At 43.1% G+C, this 17,042-nt stretch overlaps 1 pseudogene across 1 annotated transcript in view; it reads right to left on the bottom strand.

The window, feature by feature from the left end:
* Nucleotides 1-16,285, bottom strand: part of LOC309669902 (protein ELYS-like) — a 41,242-nt pseudogene extending 24,957 nt beyond the window's left edge. Inside the window, exons 1-7 of the transcript in view lie at nt 16,165-16,285; nt 14,687-14,940; nt 10,908-11,088; nt 9,914-10,121; nt 8,494-8,610; nt 7,449-7,533; nt 4,604-4,754 (exon numbers count right to left, since the gene is read on the bottom strand). The product of the transcript in view is annotated as a protein ELYS-like (transcript). The remainder of the gene's footprint in view (nt 1-4,603; nt 4,755-7,448; nt 7,534-8,493; nt 8,611-9,913; nt 10,122-10,907; nt 11,089-14,686; nt 14,941-16,164) is intronic.
* Nucleotides 16,286-17,042: the final 757 nt, after the last annotated feature.

The following is a 17,042-nucleotide window of genomic DNA, read 5'->3' as shown; positions in this document are numbered from 1 at the left end:
CAAACATCTCTGTGACAGGTTTCAGTCATACTGCCCCTTTTGCTTGTTCAAATTGCACCAGTTCTAAGCCAAATCAAATATACAATTATTAGCTAATTAAGTTTTCCATACGTGAAGAGCTGATCCAGATGTTTAGCTAGATGAACAGCTGAGCAAAAAAAAGCATGCTAAGAACACATGCATTGCTACTTTTAGAAAGCATACAAATGATGGCTACCAACTCTTCAAAAAGGATAGGCAAGGAAGGAGAGGTGGTGGGGTGGCCCGCTATGTTAGGGGCAGTTTTGGATGTCTGGAACTTAACAGTGTGGATGACAACACTGAGTGTGTATGGATAAGAATTAAGGGGAAGGACAATAAGGCAGACATCGTGATGGGAGTTTGTTATAGACCTCCCAATCAGGATGTAGAAGCCAATGAAGTATTCTATAAGCAGCTGGCAGAGGTCTCGCGATCATCTGCCCTTATTCTTGTGGGGGACTTCAACTTCCCAGACGTCTGCTGGAAATACTACGCAGCAGAGAGGGAACAGTCATGGAGGTTCCTGGAGTGTGTGGAAGACAACTTCTTAACACAGCTGGTGAAGGAACCAACTAGGGGAAGTGCCCTACTGGACCTACTGTTTGTTAACAGAGAAGGTCTTGTGGGGGATGTAAAGGTTGGAGGTCGCCTTGGGCAGAGTGATCATGAATTGATAGAATTTTCAATTCTTGATCAAGTAAGGCGGGGAGCCAGCAGAACTGCCACCTTGGATTTCCGAAGGGCAGACTTTAGCCTGTTTAGGAGCATGGTTGAGAGTGTCCCTTGGGAGGCAGTTTTGAAGAGCAAAGGTGCCCAGGAAGGCTGGGCGTACTTCAAGCATGTGCTCTTAAAAGCGCAGGAGAAGGCCATCCCCTTGTCTCGAAAAATGAGCAGACGGGGAAGACGACCAGCCTGGCTAAATAGAGAACTTTGGCTGGACCTCAGGAAAAAACGGAAAGTTTACATTCTCTGGAAAAGGGGGTTGGCAACTTATGAGGACTATCAAGATATAACAAAGCTATGTAGGGGGAAAATGAGAAGGGCCAAAGCTCAATCAGAACTCCGCTTGGCCGCTGCAGTTAAAGACAATAAGAAGAGATTCTTTGAGTATATCAATAGAAAAAGGAAGACTAGGGAAAATGTAGGCCCACTGGTGAATGAGACAGGTGCCCTAGTGGTGGAGGACACAGAGAAGGCAGAGTTACTGAATGCCTTCTTTTCTTCGGTCTTCACTAATAAAGCTGTCCCTCATGAATCCCATACTCTGAAGGCAAAGGGGAAGGTCTGGAGAGAGGAAGATTTTCCCTCAGTTGAGGAAGACCGTGTCAGAGACCACTTGGCCAAGCTGGACATTCACAAGTCCATGGGCCCTGATGGCATGCATCCGCGAGTGCTGAGAGAGCTGGCGGATGTTATTGCTAGACCACTCTCCATCGTCTTTGAACGGTCATAGAGAACAGGAGAGGTGCCTGAGGACTGGAGGAAGGCTGACATCACTTTGATCTTCAAAAAAGGCAAGAAGGAGGACCCAGGGAACTACAGACCAGTTAGTCTCACCTCTGTCCCTGGGAAGGTAATGGAGCGACTCATTCTGGATGTCATCTCCAAACACGTTGAGGAACAGGAAGTTATTGGAAGTGGTCAACATGGATTTACCAAGGGTAAATCATGCTTGACCAATCTGATAGCTTTCTATGATGTTATAACTGGTTGGCTGGATGAGGGGAGAGTCGTGGATGTCATCTACCTTGACTTTAGCAAGGCTTTTGACACTGTCTCCCATGACATCCTCATTAGGAAGCTGAGGAAGTATGGGCTAGATGAGGTGACAGTGAGGTGGATTGAGAATTGGCTGCAGGACAGAACTCAGAGGGTTGTGATCAGCGGCACAGAGTCTAGTTGGAGGCCTGTAACCAGTGGTGTCCCCCAGGGGTCAATACTCAGTCCAATTTTGTTTAATATATTCATTAATGACCTGGATGAGGGGACAGAGTGTATCCTCAGCAAGTTTGCTGATGATACCAAACTGGGTGGGGTGGCTGACACCCCAGAGGGCCGTGCTGCCATCCAGCGTGACCTGGACAGGCTGGAGAGCTGGGCAGAGAAGAACCTAATGAGGTTCAACAAGAGCAAGTGCAAGGTCCTGCACCTGGGGAGGAAGAATGCAAAGCACCAGTACAGGTTAGGGGTGGACCTGCTGGGAAGTAGCTCAGAGGAGAAGGATCTGGGGGTTGTGGTAGACAGTAAATTATCCATGGCCCAGCAATGTGCCCTTGTTGCCAAAAAGGCCAATGGAATCCTGGGCTGCATAGGGAAGTGTGTGGCCAGTAGGTCGAGGGAGGTCATTCTCCCCCTCTACTCTGCACTGGTGAGGCCACAACTGGAATACTGTGTCCAGTTTTGGGCTCCCCAGTTCAAGAGGGACAGGGAACTGCTGGAGCGAGTCCAGCGAAGGGCAACTAAGATGATTAGGGGCTTGGAGCATCTGCCTTATGAGGAAAGGCTGAGAGAGCTGGGACTCTTTAGCCTGGAGAAGAGAAGGCTGAGGGGAGACCTTATTATGGCGTACAAGTATCTAAAGGGTGGGTTGAAGGAGGATGGAGCCAGGCTCTTTTCAATGGTTCCAAGGAACAGGACGAGGGGTAACGGGCACAAGTTAGAACACAGGAAGTTCCGTTCAAATACAGGGAAAAACTTCTTTATGGTGAGGGTGACAGAGCACTGGCACAGGCTGCCCAGGGAGGTTGTGGAGTCCCCTTCTCTGGAGATTTTCAAGACCCGCCTGGACACAGTCCTGAGTAATGTGCTCTAGGCAATCCTGCTTTAGCAGGGGAGTTGGACTAGATGATCTCTAGAGGTCCCTTCCAACTCTGAAAATTCTGTGATTCTGTGATTGTCGTATGTGCTTGTGTCACACAGCTGGCATTATTAATTTCCAGCTTTGACTCAATGACAAGTTTTAAGAGTAGCTCCTTTCCACGCATATTCCAAATGAAAGACCACAATTCTCACACCAAACAAAAAAATAAACCCCGACAAACCAGAAACTTGAATACAGATCTTAACATAAACCGTTCACAACATTCACACCTCCACGCTTACACACACAACCCCAGTTCTCTTAATCCAAAGGCATTTCAGATGAAGACCCTTAAGATCATTGAGTCCAACCATTAACCCAACATCCACAGGTCTCTTACATACCTCCAGGGATGGTGACTCAACCATTTCCCTGGGCAGCCTGTTCCAATGCTTTACAACCTTTCCTGTGAAGAATTTGTTTCTAATACCCAGTCTAAACCAGACCTGGCACAACCTGAGCTCATTTCCTCTCATCCTGTTGCCTGTGACTTGGGAGAAGAGACTGACCCCCACCTCACTACAACCTCCTTTCAGGTAGTTGAAGAGAGCAAGAAGGTCTCCCCTCAGCCTTCTTTTCTCCAGGCTAAACAACCCCAGTTCCCTCAGCCGCTCATCATAAGACTTGTGCTCTACACCACTCACCAGCTTCATTGCCCTTCTTTGGACATGCTCCAGCACCTCAAGGTCTTTCTTCCGGGGAGGGGCCCAAAACTGAACACGGTCTTCAAGCTGTCGCCTCACCAGTGCCGAGTACAGGGGGACAATCACTTCCCTAATCCTGCTGGTCACACGATTTCGAATACATGCCAGGATGCTATTGCTCTTCTTGGCCGCCTGGGCACACTGTCGGCTCATATTCAGCTGCCTGTCGACCAGCACCCCCAGCTCCTTTTCCACCAGGCAGCTTTCCAGCCACTTAGAATCATAGAGGAGCGACACCCGAGCCCTTGACCCGAGCTGGCCAACAAGTTTATTTCATACAATGAGCATCACATTCAACATCAATTAGAAACTTTGCTCTGAAGTGCTCTCTTTCCCTCGATGGCTGTGATCCTGAGAACTTCTTCCCCAAGCTTGTACAGTTGCATGGGGTTGTTATGACACAAGTGTAGCATCTGGCACTTGGCCTTGTTGAACCTCATACCATCGGCCTCAGCCCAGCCAGCCAGCCTGTCCACAGCCCTCTGTGGAGCCTTCCTACCCTCAAGCACATCAAGGCTCCCACTCAGCTTGGTGTCCTCTGAAAACTTGTTGAGGGTGCACTCCATTCCCTTGTCCAGATCATTAATAAAGATATTAAAGATATCAGGCCCCAGTACTGAGCCCTGGGGAACACCACCTGTGACGGACTACCACCCGGATGTAGACACGGAAATAGGTTTGAACAGGGGAAAAAAGAGATTCAGATAACATTCCAAAGCAGTGGAGAGAATGATCTTATTGTTCAAAGGTGACAGCTGAAGGAATAAAATGCCTGACCAGCGTTATACAGATGACCCCACCATACATCGCTAGAGCATGTCAGCAGGAATTAAATAAAACCTATTTTTTCCATTGAAGAAGTCCGAAATAACTTAAGCACACAGTTTGTCTTTTTAAATAATCTCAACCATCTAGTCTGTACAGATATATTTAAGACTGTGTGGCCAGAACAGCATCCATTGCTTACATTCCAAAACCACTTATTTTAGAATAACCAAACATGGATATCGGAACAAACCTTCATCAACGCTATCCTCTCTGTCAACATGGCTGCGAAATTTTTCTACGGTCTGACAGCTGAGTAATTTTGTACTGCTGATCTGCCCTCTCAAGGGAAAGACTCCACCCGTGAGATCTAAACTGTACCTTTCGTCACAGTATTCCAAACCCTGGGGAAAAAATAGGAGAGAGACAAGGTCATTTTGAGATTAAAAACATACATTATAGCTAAGTATGCTTATTATATGAGATATAGACTTTCTTTCATATTATACTGTGTATTTCCCATGAGCTTATTTGTGATGATAAATAGAAACTACAAATGACATGCAAGAGAATTCAGTGTCAAATCGTAACAGGTAAGTTTGGTGCTAAAGACCAGGCACATTTTCAAACCCTAGCATTTCCCTAACATTATTCAGATCTAAATGTGTTTTGCAGACTTCCTTGCAATGTCAAGGTTTCTTTATAAACCTAAATATATATCTACAGAGAGATATCTGAAATAATGCAGCACGCATGCACACAAAGCTCTTTACTCCATGTCTTGATCACAGAACTGATGAAGTTAGAGAAGTCACGCCATTACAGCAGCTAAAGCCCTGTTGAGAGGTATGATCTATAGGCACATCGCTAGAGTGAACGCACATCCCTCTCGGGGAACTATAAGAACTTCTTACTGATGCACAATCTTCTTTCAAACCACGTAAGCTCTTGCTACCTCCTCTTCTCATCTTGTCAGAGACTGATTAATGGGGGAAATAGCCCTCAGGTCCTTCACCAAGCACAGCCAACAGCAAAAAGGGAAAACAGAGAGGACATGGGATGCACGTGGCCAAGGCATTTAGGATCACAAATTACTACAGAGTAAGCAAACTACTTTGAGATACACAGAAACCCCGGCAGGATTGTGTTCAACCCCTGATGCCACCAGTTTCTAAGTAAGCATTAACTAAAATACTGTCTTTCCAAACACAACATTGGTTCAAACTGTCTGCTGTATGGTGCAAGACTGGGCGTACTGTGGACACCAAACGAAAAAACAACAAAAATCCGCCACCACCAAACAAAAAACAACCCAGAAACGGATCACACCACATTCTATCCAAGTTTACTAAAACTTTCCTAAACTAGCATGAAACAACACGTTCCCATATGATCTCATAAGATACATCTAATTCACCTGAGAAGAGACAAGCTTTCTCTTAATAGTTCCAGGAAATGTTTCAAATAAATATCAAGGCTGTCTAAAAAAAAAAAATAATAATTACTAAAAACTATGTCTTTCATTCCTAAAAAAAAAAAAGGCTAACATTTGCTCTGAAGCCTGCACAGTCCATTCTGTTTTCTCAAGCACCTTTGGAAATAACAGACATGTGCAGCGGAGATAAGGAAAATGAAAATCATCTCTTTGAAAACTAATATGAAGCATAGGCAAAGAGCCTCATTTTTGGTATAGAATGAACGATCACTACACCCAATTTTAATAAAAGGTGTTGTCCTGAATGAGACATCCAGCATTCCAAAAGGCAGTTTCATCAGGTAAAGTACTAAAACTCCAGAAACCTGTCAGAGACTAATTTTAAGAGCTAGAAATTTAAGCTTTCATTCATATATGAAGAGCCAGTCCCCCACAAAGATGGCGCAGAGGGGAAGGGCAAAATAATACCAAACAATTCCTGCCTAAGACAACTTCTGAAGCAAAGCAGTACATTTGAAACTTCCCACACTGGGGCAAGCAAATCCCACTTAAGGAACTCAATTGTATGGAAGATATTAAGGAGGGACTTTATCGACTGGTAAAATAGGAAGAGAGTTTTCAAATGAGATGCGCTGGTCAGACTCTGATATGAAAGTAGACACTTTTCTGCCAGTGAGGATGGAAAGAAACTTGTCTCAGACAGCCGTGTAGGCAGACAGTCATGTGGTACCAACCAACCTGTGCTTCCAAGGAAGTGTTCTGAGACTAAAAGTGCCCTCTGTAGACCACAGATTCTGGCCTAATGCACCTTTTGGGGTTTTTCCTATTGAGACTATGCAAGACAAAGGATCACAATAGGAGGAAAGACTTGCTCTGAATTAAGATTACTTTCCCCTCAAAAAGGTTTTGGAAGACTTCCGAGCATGCTACCGAATAGAATTCTACATTCTACAGATGTGCCCTGTATCTGTTACATACCAGAGATATAATGATACCTCACCTATATTTTAAACGCACCACCTTTGGAGCCAGATTGTACATTTCTGTATTCTCTTCTGAACAAGTCATACCACTGCTTACTGTATTTACCTATTTTGCTGGCTTTGAGAGTAGATTCAATAGGTAACCCAGCCAAAAAGAGGAACAAGTTATCTTTACAGCTACTAAGTTTCAGGATCATCAACACCTAAGAGACACTGTAGGTACATTTCATTTGAAGTCCAGCTGACAGGGCTCAAAAGAAAACCAAGAAACTGAACCCAGACAGAAACTAAAGAAACTAAACCCAGGGAGACAGACGGAAGCTTATTCAAGTCTGCAGATTGGTTCAACAAAGCTATTCAAGGCCCTCTCTTTTCTTCCTACATGCCCTGAATTTGTTGTTTAAGAATAATTTTATTTGTAAAAGCTGCTTCCTCTTCAGGAATTGAATTTACAGGGGCTCTTTGCAGATGAATCTAGTTGGAACACACAACACTGCAGCACAAAAGTGTATGCCTTGTTTTCAAAAAGCATGCACAAAGGCAAGGCCCAAGAAGACTCAGCAAAAGACTATTTTTTCCCAGTCAGCTCTGAATTTTGATGGTAAATATTGCCCCTGCGAACTCAACTGATGCTCACCCCGAGAAGATAACTCTTCTTTTCACACGCGTGCACGTCTTACCTCATACATGACTTGTCCTGATGCCAAGCGCTTTCTGTCACCAAATGCTAACTGCAACAGATGTAAACTCACCACATCACCTTCACTGAAAAAGATATCAATGAGGAAATTTGACTACAAAGATGCTTTATAATCCTTATAATCATTTCATTAGTTCTAGACTGACGTTTTCTTAATAGCACGCTCTTGCTGAAAAGAAAAACACCGCTTCCCAAAACAAGGTAACTGGCCACATTTAGCCACTAAAACAAAGGAGGACATTTTGACACTAAAAGCTTCAAGGGCAAATGCTAACCATACATTTTGAAAGCTTTAATATGTTGCATGGACTAAAAATTGTTGGATAGACTTCTTCACAGCAAAGAGGTCTCAATCAAAACTGCTTTAAAGTCAAACTTAAAAAGACTGCCGCTCTCGGAACGGCTGAGCTGATGGAATAGCTCCCCTCCCCCCCTTCCCTTACCACCAAAGTTCCAGTCCCTCTCCTGTACCCACTGCACCCTCCCACATTCAGATCTGATGCAGTCGTCCAGCAGGAAACCATAGACTTCTCTGCTGAATCCTTCCCTGCCAGGTGAGCTGAACTGGCTCACGACTGCTGAAGCTGGCACAAGGCAATCGCCAGTACTGTCACCGCCCTCCTTTAGGGGCGGCAGGCTTAGGGGCGGCAGGCTGTTGTATCGGCACCTTTAGTCTTCTAGATCTGCAGCCTCAACTACTTTTAATGGAATTTTAATACCATGGTGGGAACATCAAACAGATCGTGAAGCAGTCCGCAAGAAACAAAAGGAAATCATTTAAGAATGCAAGCACAAAAATACAGCCACAGTTGCTTTGCCTTCTTTCAGAAGGCGGGAACTACCAGGTCCCTCTTCACATCTCTGTGAAGCCCGTAAAAATTGCATTGTAAGCTTAAAACCTTCCGTACCTGACAGAATCTTCTGCATAGCTCACGAAACAAAACAAATATACCTGGATCGACTGTATGCCAACAAACATATTAAAACAAATAAAACCCAGTGGCTCACAGTAAGTGTTTATTCACCTTTCCTGTGTAGACTGAACAGCCCACAAGTAGCAACAATTGCGAGGATCATTCTCAGGCTCTTGAAAAGTGACAGCATAGACAGGAATCCTTCCTCCTTCAAGCTGAGAGTGGTGCCTACAACGTTAAAAAAAAAAAAAAAAAGAAAAGAAAAAGAAAAGGAAAAAGAAAACAAAAAAGGTGAGCCTACTGGCCCTAACTGTTTGTAGAAGGGTAGAAGCATCTTCCATGAAAAGAAGACCTTACGTGCTTATCCTCAAAGTAGAGAAGGTCATACTTCCATCTCAAACAAGTGAGTCAAGGAAGAGACTACTGTTTATGCAACAGTCAAGAGGTGAGGAAACTCCTGTCCAGCAAACGCGATACCCTGGGTTTATGTCCTCCTCTGCCTCAGGAGGAGGAACGTCATAAAGGATTACTTCAGCAGCCAAGCAAAAGATTGTTCCTACTGTTGTAGCCTACTTCAATATTGAATTTCAAATGCAGCGTATCTTCTGAACAAATTTAAAACAGTGCCAAACACAAGTAGTTTCTCATTTTGTGGACTACGCAAAGCATTTTTCCTTCCAGACTTGTGAATCTTATTGGTACCTTCACAGTCCATTCTTGTCGCCTAATTATTCCTCCACTGGCTATGCGTCCAACAGCTTCTGGTGAGTCGCTGCAGACATGCTGAAGTGAATCCCTGTCTGAAGCTGGTCAAATATTTCAAGTGAGATTGCTCTTTGGCAGATCTTAAATCACCTCTTAATTTTTCTTACTTATAAATTTACACGTCCCTTATTCTCACTGCCAAGTGTTGCAAGCAAACTTTCATTCACGTGCAGCGTTGCCTTGGAATGGGTCAATCTCTGATTTCAGCCAAAGCTGACATGTAGGAAAGAATATATTTTCAGGCACAGATCAGCTACTGATTTTTCATCTCTCACTAGTTTCCTCCTGCACATTTTAAAGACTAGCATCACCAAAATCACACCGTTAACATACTTCAGCCTTTCAAAGATGCCCTAGGTGCAGTTACTGGATCTGAAAAATAGTGCCTCAAATCAGTTTCATCAAAATACACACACAGTGAAACAGCGGTTTCACTGAATACTACTGGTAGAACAGACTGTCTGATAGAAATCGGCTCTATCGCATCCCAACTGCTTGACGTAACCCAAAGAAGCATGCTTTCCACAATTCCCCAATCCACAGGCACAATAAGGAAAACAATCCCAGTGCACTGAGGAGAAGGCCATCCACTTAATGCAGGTATGACTTAAAAGGTATTGCAGAAGAGGATTTCTACACATTCCAAGATTGTATTCATACTGGGTTCAGTCCCTGAAAAAGTTCTCTTCGAATTCACATACTTCCTTACGCAAAAAATGGAGACCGCTGCCCCTCCAGCTGTGGCCAAGCGTAAAGGCCTACTTACTCCCTCTTCAAAGTTTTCATGTTCCACAGTGACAGGTAGCCATCTGAAAAACCCACAACGAGCTGATTGCTTCTGCTTATGTAGCACAGGGTTGACACTGCTGTTCCGGAAGGATTTTGGAATTGAAAACAGAGATGTCTCCCTTCTCTGGTCACAGTTTCTCTTCTTTGTGGGACTTCAGCAGGAATTCTGGTGACAACTTCTAGATCTACACACACAAAACCGTGCAATAAATGAATGCGTTATGCCATTTAGCATGCAGTTTATACGCTGACGTGACAAAACCCATAATCTAATTCTACCGTCCCAGGTAAAATACCAATTTATGCAACACAACACTTTTTGCCATTTCCATTTTGTACGTCTTCAAAGAACATAAGAACTCTCTGATCGGACACAGATTCTCACTCATATGTGAAAACAAAGTAAAAGCATAATCTTCATAGACAAATTCCTCTTGGACTCCGTACATCAGGAGTTTGAGCCTCACGATGAAGCTGTTTGAAATGACACCAACTCCTGAAGCCACTGTTGTAATAGCCAAAACTGGATGCAATCTGAATACACCAATCAGGGATTTCATTCATCCAAATGCAGGGGTTTTGATGAGTGGGATTTATTTTAGAAAACAAGCCTACAATTTGCCCCAAGTCAATTAAGACGAGCCAAAGAACGTTCCCAAGAAATAGGGCACCTCCGACACAACTTCCTACCAGGCAGCTGCACCGACTCAGATGGTAAAACTCCCACACCTCACTGGCAAGAATCATAGTGACACAGGGATCTTGGTGGGAGGGGGGCATTTATAACACTAGGAGTAATCAGACATGCCCAGTTTTAATCAGTTCAGGATTATACGATGGCAAACCGTCACCTGCAGTCAGTAGTCACCAATGTCTGCACATTAGTATCTTCAAAGTGGGATGCATACTGTTTCTTTAAAAGAGACACATTTTCTTATATTTAAATTCATATTTAAAAAACACAAACTTACCCGATGCTTCAATTTCATTCTGACTGCAAGACAAATCATCCAAACAAAGGTCAACCAGAAGTAGATGACCAACATCTGTAGCCACTGCTGCCACTCCAAAGAGCCATCGCAGACTCTGATGAAGGTGCTGAGTGCTCACACTGGCTCCTCCGTGACTCGTAATGGGCTCTATAGCAGTTACCTACAGGAAAACTACAAGTTAATATTTCAGCTGTTTGACAACCTAAGTCGAAATCATTCAAAAGGGAAGCCAGAACTAGCACATCACAAACAAGAAAGTAAATACGGGAGCATAAGACTTAAAAAACAAAGCATTGTTTCCAATCCTATCAAGGAACAAGAAAAAGAAAAAAGCCCTGTAAAAAAATCTGTTATTGCCTTCCCTTTGCTAGATTTCCTACAGCTACTTCACTGAATTAACTTCAATTGAAATGCTACATTCTATTATTACAGCTTACCAATTTCCATTTCCTACTTAGAATTAGTTAACGCTAAGAAAATCAGTAACATGCAAGAAACTTTGTCATATTCAAGGGACTTAAGCAAGACAAAACTAGATCTAGTTCTCCCACTGCTTACAGACTGTCAGCGCTGTGATACAATCTACGCTTTCTTTGCCAACAGGTATTAGGATAAATCATGGCTTTAAGTCAGTTGAGGCAGCAGCCATGTTGCATGGGAGACACACCATTTCCATGGGAATGAAACATTTTTAAAAGGTAATGAAGAGAGAGACTAGCTTAGTAACATTTACACTACTCCTCAATTAGAATAAAAACAACAGCCAGATAAAGGAAAAAAAAATTTAAATGAACACCAGCACTTTCATGAACATTAAGCAAAAATTTTAAAATCCAGCCTAAAACAACAGCACAAAGAACAGCAGCTTCTTAGATAAAAAGCAAACTCCAAGTAAGGAAAAAGTGCACACTGCCCTTTAACATGCCAAGCAGTCTGCATGCAACTGTATTACAAGGTGAAGACAGACCTTTCAGCACGTGTTGTAACACGTCCCAGAACAATACTGACTGCCAGAGCAGAGCACAAGCACATGAAGACTCCTGCACTGAAGCTATACAACAAAAGGACATAGGCTATAGTTTAGCCCTCTCACAAAATGCAACGCAATGCAAACAGGAAGCTTTACATCAACAACAAAGTGTTATAGGAAAATAAAACAAAGAAGTGAACTTCACAAGGCAGTCCACTTTTATCTTTTATTTTTACCCCCAGAGGTGGGGAAAAATAACCAAACCCCAAAGGTTTCTCCTCTCCCCTATCAAGCACTTGTTGCCACTGCTCTGCCTGGCAACCTACTCCACAATTTACCTTTCATCTTGCTCACAAGAATTCTAATCTTAGAAGTACCTACAGCAATTCAGACCACTGTCATTTCCCATTTCAGATTCCCTCTAAATCAAAACAAGTTTCCAGTCTTCTCTCCTACTCGAAGGACTATCGCAAGCGTTTTGATTATCCCAATTCTTGCTGCTCCAAGTCTTGATGACTGTTATGAGGGAAGCAGAAATACTCTACATATCTTGCTGCACAATTAGCCAAAGTTCAAGTGTTGCTTCCAACTTCTTTCTCTTCTAAGACTGTTTTTGTCGTTCAACTAGCTCCAAATTAATCTTTTCCATTTGTACATACAGTCTTCCAAAAACGTTTCCCGATTTTAACACTTCCATTTACCACCTAGAAGCTCCTCAAAGTGCCTAGTTTTCCACTGCGCTCTGCACGGGCTTTTCATATGCTCCTAGACTAATGTCGACTCATTCTGGGAATGAACTCAGAAAACTTCTCTCAGCTCACGGAATCCACATGCTACCCCTCCACCTCATACAAACTTGGGAAATTACCATTCCATAGTTCTGAAACATACAACCATTATAAACCCATTTAACAGAATTAATGTTTTTAATTCAGAGTTGCTTTTACTAGAAGCCAATTCCAACAAGACGTTTTCCGTTTTCTGCTGCGTTTCACACGTGTATCATCCAGAGGTTAAAAAGACATGCTCCCACGACAACAACAAAAAAAAAAAAAAAAAAAAAAGCCAAAATTCTTTCTAAGCTTGTAAGCTCTGTTTTTTCAACTCATTCCTTTTCTCTCTGAGTGACTACACACTTACTCTTCCACTAAAAGACAGTCATACAGTCACTAGAAATACCTTGTATTAATACACTCATGGCTTGACACCGCGGTGCAGAGTTACTTGAAGTTGGTGTTAACCTGGACACTTTGTTGTCCACAGAAGTTTTACCTACTTGGTTTTGCTCACTCTTGCTCCCACTCACAACTTACAAGTCAACAGTCCAACCAGCAACACCCGTGTCCTGCCTGTGCTCACCTAACTAATCTCACAGCAAAACGAGAGGAAGCAAAATGAAAGCAACAGACCAGACATGCTTGTAATCAAGAGCATTCAGGCCATAAGAGCAGAAATTCAGGTAAGCTTTGGCTTTATTCCCAAATTCACAACCGTCATCACACAACAGCCAACTTTTCCCCACAAGGCTTTGTCATCTTTTCTCCTGAACCACTTTTTTTTATGGTATGGAAAGACTCCCTGATACAACTGAGACTTATAACTATATTTGGTTTCAAATCACTTCTGTAGACACAGATTCGATACGTGACATGTTCCTTCTTACCCTTTCCTGTTCCTCTTCCCAGCTTGCTTAGATTTAAGAAATACAACTTAATAAAGCTATGATGTCCTTTTTCACAAACATAATTTACTTATTGATTATACGCCTATGTCAGCACACAACTTGTCTTTCCAGCTACAACTCTCAGATTTACCCAGATGGTAGGCAGACTAACACAGTGGAGCACCAACCCAACTCCTGGCTTTAGAAAGTACCACAATACAGATGCTTGAGATGAGTAAGCACACTGTAGCATGACAAACAAACAAAATTCCACCTTATTATAGCAAGTCAAACCAGATCACATTATGGAACCCTGGGCAATAAGTATGTATTTATTTGCTACAGATTCTAAGAGGATAAAAATACAGCAAATCTTGATGTCCTAGTAACTTACGCTGATTCTCGTTTATGTTAAGATAATGAGAGTAGGGGACGTGGCATCATTCGTGTTCATGGGTTATAGAAGACAGAAAAAAATCAGTAACATTACACCAGTGTATCCCGTCTACACAAACACAACAGTCAGAGAGCAGAGATTCAAGGCCTGCAGGATCAAAGTCGATCTTTTAACAATTTGTCAGGTAACTCACTAAAGGCTCTTTTTTCCTCTCCTCAGGCAACAGAAAAATGTGTTCTGCTCTAAAGTCACCTGCTTGCTAGGCTGAGATTCATGGGAAAGCGTCCAAGTCATTTACAGTACAACTATGGAAGACCGAGGTCTTTGAAAGACAGAATTTCTGACAGAAATTTCATTCTGACAGAAAAAAGCATTTCAGAAATGTCTGTTACAGACCTGTTAAAGGGTAGTGATTCTTTTTTTCACTTGTGCCAAAAAAAGGTATTTTTCAATGCCCTTTTGTGGAAGTGGAGAAGCAGGTAACTATGTGCTCTACAATAAAACTAGAAAACTTGGTTTACTCTCTGTAAACTCAAAAGGTAACAGTACCGTTGTGCCCAAGATTTTACCTCAAGGCTCCTTGACTGGATACTCTCAAGTGACAGTATGTTACTGCTCTAGACAGAAAATACCTCCTACAAAGGGATGCTCCAAAGCTTGTCCTGAGACAGGGGCATGCAGCACCTAACAACATCAAAGCTTCGCTTCTCCAACTAAAAAGTACGTACCCTGCCAGGAAGAACAACTGATTTAACCACTCGTGATATTCCTAGGTCGTACAGACAGAGAACGCTTCCCTCTGCATCTTCCAACCCAACCAGTAGTCCAGTTCTCTTCTGCCAGGAAAACTCCTTCACCACACGAACAGTGGGAGGCTGTTCGTTTACGCCACTGAAACGGTACGCAGAGAGCCGCTCTGCTGTCACAGAGTTCACTACCTCAAGCTGAGGACCACGCGCCAACCACGCTAGGCCATTCCTCCCTGGAAGAGAAAAGAAAGTTGGCTAAAGCAAATGTCCAAGAGAAGACTGAAAACAACTGAAAAATCACAGTCACTGCCCCCTTCCTTCAGTAAAAGAACCTAACAGAGGAAGACCAACTTACCTCGTTCTGGTCAATTCCTTAAATCACCCACTGAAATCCTCGAGTGATACCTCTTAAAATTAACAGCCTTGTTCTTTTGCATTTCTACCTGTCATTCCTGCACTGAAGAATCTGGATTGTTTGGGATAAAGATTACAGTATCTTGACCTAGAGTCTTTAGACCACATTCGGCTTGGTTTTGCTAGAAATCATCTAAACGCATATGGGAATGAAAGTCTTAAGACGGGCTTCCCACATAACAAATCTAAGCCAATTCATTTCTAGTTGATTATTTGTCCTTGACACAGGCCTACTTTGGGTGGGGATTTGGACCTCAACAAGACGTTCTCTTAAAACGGGCACCGCATGAGTAAATGTAAACTTTTACACGTGCTGGTCACACGAAGAATTCAACCCATTTTGTTTCACTGAACTACTTCAAGCTCCAAGGAAGTGTCACCTCAATTACTGCATTTACAGTCAGGTACATAGATTCCACCTGGTCTTAACAGAAGCCTAGACATCCAGACAGGCACCCGGCTCTGCTTTCAGATCACCTACTAAGTCCACCACCTAATCTGCTTAGCCGCTTTCAGCAACTCTCCCTGGCTACTCATCTGCATCCTAGTAGATACTTTGGAAATATGGCTGCAGTGCTTAACAGTGTTATCCTCTTCCTTCTGTTTTTATTCAGACTAGAAAAGAAAAAGCGGGCGGGTAACTCTGTAACACCCTAGAAGAACTATTTCTGCACGTGATGTTACAAAGGTCACGGAGCTTGAGCTGATGCAAATAAATACCGCCCAAAACACCACTAATTGCTTTTTGAAAACTGCTTTTTTATTTAATTAAAAATTGAGGAGGGCTCACTGACTCAGCATATTTAAGTAAACTTTTTTAATAGCGCAAGATTGGTGCAGGTTGTTGTAACTTCAAAGTTTAACTATACCGATGTTCTACTCTTAGCATTTTTAATCGGTGAAGCATCCTTTTTGTTCTCGCTAAACCTGATGCACCTTAACAGCACCAACCTGGCACAGTTGATACTATGACCCGGTGCTTCCGGTGACCTCCAGGCAATAAAAACTTTACACCAAGTCCAAATTTAAAGGAAAATGCTCACCTCTAGAAAACTTCCCGCACACCACAGAATTGCGGCTTCTCTCCTCTTCCCCAACTGCCTCAAAAGTCACCTCTGGAAACTGCAGCAGACTGCTCGTTACCTGAGCTGTTAGGTCTCGCATTCTTCACTGTAAACAAAGAAAACATTGCAAAACCAGACTCATGTCAGCCATAAATATTCTTGAGATTGACACAAGTTTCATCAGACACAGTGAAAAATCTCCTAGGCATCACCTGTATCTCTTTTCCTTAAAAAAGGGGCACTCAGGACAGTTTTCACTCCCACAGCAGAGAAAAAGGAGAATCCTTTGCTTTTCTGATGCCTGTGAGATCCCCAACAAAAAGCAACACAGAGGTATTGACAAGACAAATAACAGGAGAAAACCCAGTACACTGAGTTCAAGGCTACTCACACGGGTTAGTAAGATGGGATCTAAGGAAACAGGGCAGAGTGGGAAGAAGCCCAAGAAGAAGAAAAGGAAGGAAAACTAAGTTCTTCTGAGAAAAACAGCATCCACTTTGTTGAACAACAGGTCAAGATCACAGAATCGCAGAATGCTCAGGGTTGGAAGGGACCTCTGGAGATCATCTAGTCCAACGCCCCTGCCTGAGCAGGGTCACCTACAGCATGTTGCACAGGATGGCATCCAGGCGGGTTTTGAATGTCTCCGGTGTGGGAGACTCCACCACCTCTCTGGGCAGCCTCTTCCAGTGCTCTGCCAGCCTCAAAGTAAAGAAGTTCCTCCTCATGTTAAGATGGAGCTTCCTATGTTCCAGTTTGTGCCCATTACCTCTTGTCCTACCACTGGGCACCACTGAAAAAAGACTGTTCCCAGCCCCCTGGCACCCACCCTTTAAGTATTTATAAGCATTAATAAG

Source organism: Vanellus vanellus (genome assembly GCF_965231255.1).
Source record: "Vanellus vanellus genome assembly, chromosome: 3".
NCBI lineage: Eukaryota > Metazoa > Chordata > Aves > Charadriiformes > Charadriidae > Vanellus > Vanellus vanellus.
The sequence above is the reverse complement of the archived record's forward strand: the minus strand, read 5'-3'. Positions and strand labels throughout refer to the sequence as shown.